The sequence below is a fragment of the Sander vitreus genome, chromosome 10, assembly GCF_031162955.1.
Source record: "Sander vitreus isolate 19-12246 chromosome 10, sanVit1, whole genome shotgun sequence".
Taxonomy (NCBI): domain Eukaryota; kingdom Metazoa; phylum Chordata; class Actinopteri; order Perciformes; family Percidae; genus Sander; species Sander vitreus.
The window spans coordinates 1405733-1412923 of NC_135864.1; positions in this window are offsets into that span (position 1 = coordinate 1405733).

A 7191-nucleotide genomic window follows, 5' to 3' on the forward strand; every position below is an offset into this window, starting at 1 on the left:
TTTCAACCCAAAAAATATATTATTATATATTAAATATCTTCAGATAAAACAGAGAAAAGCTGCAAATCTTCAAACTTAAAAACCTGCACCATTAGAAGATGTTAAGTATGTTTGCTTTTCAAAATAAAAGCTGTAATGTTGAATTTTTTCATTTAAATAATAATAAAATGTCAGTTTGTGACTGAGCCTACGGCGCACTGATGAAAGTGTTTATATATTTATATATGTGCAGTATTACCGGATGTCTGGCGTAACATTTCCGTTATTTACACACATGATTCTGAAAACGTTGAGCTCATGGATCAACAACAAACCTCCAGACTACAGAAACGGAATGAATCACATTAGTTACACACACACACACACACACACACACACACACACACACACACAGAGACACACACTCCACAAACGCACACACACACCAGAGACACACACCCACCAGAGACACACACACCAGAGACACACACGCACACACATTCCACAAACGCACACACACCACAAACGCACACACACACTCCACAAACACACACATACTTACACACACACACACACACTTACACACACACACACACACACACTCCACACAGACACCCACAGACACCCACACACACACACTCCACAAAAACACACAGAGACACACACTCCACAAACGCGCACACACACACACACACACACACCAGAGACACACACAAACGCACACACACCACAGACACACACCAGAGACACACACAGACACACACCAGAGACACACACAGACACACACCAGAGACACACACACACACACCAGAGACACACACACACACACCAGAGACACGCACACACATTCCACAAACGCATTCCACACACACCACAAACGCACACACACACTTACAGACACACACACTCCACAAACACACACACACATACTTACACACACACAAACACACACACACTCCACACAGACACACACACACTCCACAACCACACACACACTCCACAAAAACACACACACACACACACACACACACACTTACAGACACACTCCTCATTTGTATTCGTTTGAAAATACAAGTCATAAATCAACCGTGACTGAAATCTTACAGATTGCCACTTTATAAAGATAAATTGAGACAGTTTGCGGACACTTTCCTGTCATTTGTTGCCATCACTTTCCATGTATTCGGTCAACGAAAAGCTCCCCAAACCTCATAATACTCAGACTTACTTCCCTGCATATGTATATTATTTTGACCAGTTCAAGTGAAACAAAACATCCAGTTTAAAAGAAAGAGGCCGCGCGCCAGAAAGGGTTGTGATGCAACCACACTGTGCATGTTGGATGATTCTGATCCCAAACTAGGCCGTATGGGATGCACGTCGTTAGTGATGGCGTGGGGCGCCCTGACAGCTCACCTGGGAGAGCGTGCGCCCCGTGTACCAAGGCTCAGTCCTTACCGCAGGGCCCGGGTTCGAGTCTGACCCGCCGCCCTTTGCTGCATCAAATCCTATCAAATAAAGCCCCCCTCAAACATAAATAAATAGATAGTAGGGGTGTGCAAAAAAAATGGATTCACATTCGAATCCCAATTCAAGCTCTACTGATTCAAAATCCATTCATATTTTGGGAAAAGTAACATTTACATACTGTGAATTGTTGTTTTTTTTAATCGAGAATCAATATTATCTTATAATCTTGACATGTTCTGAATCGTGCATCCCTAATAAATAGTGAGCTTCACTTACAGATCCAAACATTGCCTCCCAGAAAGCGCGAAGGCCGGGGCGAGCCAGCAGCGTGTGAAACGGCGTCGCTGGAGCACGCCTGCATTTATAAAAGAGTTGATTCATTACCGTATGTTGTGGATCCGGTCTCTGAGGTGAAGCCAGACCGGTTCAACCTGCTGGTTTGTCTTTTTGGGATTCAGAGCGATGCGTCGGTATGTCGGCCCGCCACCTGGAAACCAAATGATGACACACTGCGAGGTTACACTTCCCCCGCCTGATTTACTGGAAATGTAAATACTAAATCAATCAATCAATCAATCCCGCCGTTATACAGTTTAGGTGCAGCAGCCTAAACTGAATGAAACTAGTACTTTTCTCAGCTCTAATGATTGTAGGTCTTTAAGCTTTTTCAATTCATGTATTATCTGCTCTAGCTTTTCCATTATTTGATAATAAACGGTCCAAAAGGACGTGAAAAAGAGACACAAACTGACGCCAAATGACCCAATACAACCCCAAAGAAAAAAAAGGCCAAAAAGAGCACTCGCGCAACGGATGCAGAGATGGAAGTCATAAAAAATGACTCCAACGGATCAATCGATCTACCGAAATAGTTGGCTTAAAAAAGGAGAGAGAGAGATTTTTAAAAAGCATCTTTTGACACCCATCCGTTGATCATTTGGCGTTGTAAAGGGACAGATGAGTGACACATTATTGCTCTGTGTTTCCGTTTAAAGAGTAACTCGTCCGTCCTGTCGGTCTGTCTGCGGGCGGTTAGGTAACCGATAACTGACTTAATGAGCTGCTCACTATACCGTAGTAGTTTTAGGATTATTTAAATCATCTCCACGCCCAGAAATTACTCAAACAAGTCGAGTGTCCGAATGCAACGCCACACAAGAACTACGTCAGTCCAGTCCAGCATAACCTGAAAATAATGATCCCTGCTCCAGTCGTTCTAAAGGAAAGTGACCCGAAAACAAGGTCCAAAATTAGCACCATCTTCCAGCCAAATGCTGGTAAAATACGCACGTGGCTGGTGTATTTGCGTCACTCGCCACCCAAAAGAACAAAGGTTGTCTGTCTGTCTGTCTGTCTGTCTGTCTGTCTGTCTGTGAACATTCACTACCATTTGGCTGGTGGACAAAAGTTAATTTTGAACCCTGCCTATAAATCTATAATGAAGACGACGTATGAACGCCTGCAGATAAATATGATCTCGTTTGTGAAACCGACATAAACCCAGAAATCCTGCCGGTCTCCGGTCATTGTCAGTGTCTCTTTCTGTCTGTCTCTCTGTATGTCTCTCTCTTTCTGTCTGTCTGTGTGTCTCTCTTTCTCTCTCTCTCTTTCTCTCTCTGTCGCTCTTTTTGTCTCTCTGTGTCTGTCTTTCTCTCTCTTTTTGTCTCTCTCTCTCTCTGTCTCTCTCTCTCTCTGTCTCTCTCTTTCTCTCTCTGTCGCTCTTTTTGTCTCTGTCTGTCTTTCTCTCTCTTTCTCTCTCTTTTTGTCTCTCTCTCTCTCTCTCTCTCTCTCTCTCTCTCTCTCTCTTTTTGTCTCTCTGTGTCTGTCTTTCTCTCTCTTTTTGTCTCTCTCTGTCTCTCTCTCTCTGTCTCTCTCTCTCTCTGTCTCTCTCTTTCTCTCTCTGTCTGTCTTTCTCTCTCTCTGTCTCTCTCTTTCTGTCTCTCTCTCTGTCTCTGTCTCTCTCTCTCTCACATATCTCACTCAGCAGACCGCCCGGCCAATCTAATCAGATTAACCTGCAGCGGGATTAGCATGCTTGGCTAACAGCTTGCCAGCGTGGTGATGAGTTACCACCGGCACTAGCTGTTAGCTTAGCATTAAAGCCGTCTGGCCGGGGCCCACGTGGCGTTTGGAGGGAATTAGCTGCAGCGAGAACCATCAGAGAGGCTCGAGATGGGGGGGCATGGACATTCAACTCAAAATATATAAATATATTTTACTTGTTTGCTTGTTTAACTATATTTGTGGGGTCCAAAAACCGGGAGTCCAGTATACTTGTGGGGTCCCGACAACTTTGTGGAGCCAAAATGCTGGACCCCCCAAGGTTAAAGGTCTGTTTGAGGGTTAAGACTTGGTTTTAGGATTAGGGTTAGAATGAGGTTCTGGTTAGGGTGAGGGTAAGGGTTAAGGTTAGGCATTTAGTTGGGATGGTTAAGGTTAGGGTAAGGGGCTAGGGAATGCATTTTGTCAATTGTGGGGGGTCCCCACAAAGATAGTGAAACAAACATGTGTGTGTAAACATCAGGTTTTTCTTACATCCTGTTACTCTAACAAGCTTTATAAAGGACTCTGACTCTATCTGTCTTAATCGGTTGAGTGAAACCAGCTGAAGTTGCTGTTCTCCGCCCAGCAGAGGAGGAGGAGGAGGTCTGGAGTTACAGATAATCTGATATTAGAGTCAGTTTAGCCTGCAGGACATCTGCCGTTCCTCTGATTCACCGTCTGATAAGCTAACTGGTTTCTAACTGGGTTTGATGGGAGGAAAAACTGAACTTTCTGAGGAACAACGCAAATGTTTCCGCAGCACCAAATGGGGAAAAACATTCAACTAGCGCTGCTACTAACAATCACAAAAACTATTATTTTTGCAGACTGTTTTGCAAGTAAACTCTTATTTTAACTCTTAGGAAACTCTTATTAGTATAAAGTATAAAGGGAAATTGCACAGTTCAAGGTGTTTTCACTGTTGATTTATTTTAAATAAATGCAACATCTTTCCAAATGTCAACGAGTAAACGTGTTAAAGCAACATTATGTAACTTTTAGCTGCAGCTGTAGTTCCAAAGAGACAACCTGTAGGCCCGCACACGTGTACTTCTTAGACATTATTACAGCTATTTCCCACATTTTGGGGGATTTTTTTTGGGAACATTTTTGGCACTAAAAAAATAAATAAAATAAATAAAAATAGTGGCGCTATTTTTGACGTTTTTGTTGCTTTTTCCCGACATTTCTGTTTTTTTTTTTTCAACGTCTGTCAATTTTTTCCGACATTCTTGGCATATATGAGTCTTTCGCTGAAATAAAGTGGCCCTCAGAAGTTGAGTTGGACTCTCCTACTGTAGGGGGACCGATGCGTCGGGTAGCGCGAGCTGTCGGTCCAATGAGACGACCTGTCGGGTAGCGCGAGCTGTCGGTCCAATGAGACGACCTGTAGGGGGACCGACGCGTCGGGCGCTACCCGACGCGTCGGTCCAATGAGACGACCTGTCGGGTAGCGTGAGCTGTCGTTCCAATGAGACGACCTGTAGGGGGACCGACGTGTCGGGCGCTACCCGACGCGTCGGTCCAATGAGAGGACCTGTCGGGTAGCGCGAGCTGTCGGTCCAATGAGACGACCTGTCGGGTAGCGTGAGCTGTCGGTCCAATGAGACGACCTGTCGGGTAGCGTGAGCTGTCGGTCCAATGAGACGACCTGTCGGGTAGCGCGAGCTGTCGGTCCAATGAGACGACCTGTCGGGTAGCGCGAGCTGTCGGTCCAATGAGACGACCTGTCGGGTAGCGCGAGCTGTCGGTCCAATGAGACGACCTGTCGGGTAGCGTGAGCTGTCGGTCCAATGAGACGACCTGTCGGGTAGCGCGAGCTGTCGGTCCATTGAGACGACCTGTCGGGGGACGATCACAATAAGGGCCAGACATGTTGAGTTGATTGACATTTTAAACTGTGAAGTATATTTAACAGTCAATTAACCATGTATTACTGCATGTCTCGTATAGCTTTCTCCTACAGTTTCGTCAACATAAAACCCTAAAAATGTTTCTTAGCCATCGTAGAATTTAGCAAGTCATGAAAAACAAACATTACGTCGTTAAAAGCAGCTGCCACCCAGCCGACAGCCTGAATATTAAACAACTCTCTGCTTCTGGGGGATCCTGAGTCTCAAAGTCGGCAAATCTGTCACATTCTGCACGACAGTGTCTCATAATTACAGTATGAAAAACAGTTTTTTGTTTCTTTTTGGTGTGACAAAAACAAGAATTAAAGAAAGGAGGCAAGGATGGAAAGAGAAGGAAGGAATAATGGAAGGAAAGTAAAGACAGAATAAATAAGGATGGACGAGAAAAGGGGAAGGAAGGAAAAGAAGACTGGAGAAAGGAAGCACATAGTATCAGTCCTTTTTTTTAAGAGTATTTTTGTGATAGTTTTGGGCTAAAATCCTTAATTATGCGTCACGTTTTCTTAAAAAATGTGATGGAATATGTGGGATATTTATGCGACGTTATGGGATGAAACTGCTGGAACTTGCAAAAACTGCAGTTCCATCGTGGCTTCATCGCGGGGTTTGCAGCTTTTAGATGATGTTCACGCGGCTCCATGACGCGGCTCCATGACGCGGCTCCATGACGCCCCTTCATGACGCCCCTTCATGACGCCCCTTCATGACGCCCCTTCACGACGCGGCTCCATGACGCGGCTCCATGACGCGGCTCCATGACGCCCCTTCATGACGCCCCTTCATGACGCGGCTCCATGACGCGGCTCCATGACGCTCCTTCATGACGCCCCTTCATGACGCGGCTCCATGACGCGGCTCCATGACGCCCCTTCACGACGCGGCTCCACGACGCGGCTCCACGACGCGGCTTCACGACGCGGCTCCATGACGCCCCTTCATGACGCGGCTTCACGACGCCGCCTTCACGACGCCCCTTCACGACGCGGCTTCACGACGCCCCTTCACGACGCCCCTTCAGAATGTTCTCATGGCACCAGGGGAAAACGGTTGCTCTTGTGTGACGTAAACACAACTTTCTGCAAAGATATATGGGACTTTTTCGCTACGAAAATGCGGGATTATGAAGTCATGCAAGCCCCACATATTTAGCGTGGAAATGAGGCGAAAGTGCAACGTATTTGAAAATAATGCAGCCTGATTATGCATTGAATTATGCGATCGCATAATCGTGTTTTTCTGGAGGGACTGACAGGGAAAGAAGGATTTAGCTTGGTTAGCTTTAGTTGGGATTTAATGTAATAGCTGACAGCTAACTGACTTATCTTTGCAGCTCTAGAGATGAACGAATGATAAATATAAGTAAAGAGCATCAGTAGACTACATACAACAACTATACAACTGTTCACGTTCCCTGCTGCATTGGGAAGCTCTGTAAACTCTCCAGAGATTTCTATACATAGCTTCTCCTTCACAACTTCCTTTTGTGTCCCTCAAACATAAAACACACACACATAAAAGGTTGTTAACCTGGCAACCATCCATCGCCACAGCAACCAACTAGCACCCAAAGGACACGCAACCTTAATGAGATTACTCCCCGTGGGATTACTGCAGCACCCCGCAACACACAGAGGGAGGGAGACACACACACACACACACACACACACACACACACACACACACAGAGACAGAGGGACACACACACACACACACACAGAGACAGAGGGACACACACACACACAGAGACAGAGGAGGGACACACACACACAGAGACAGAGGGAGGGAC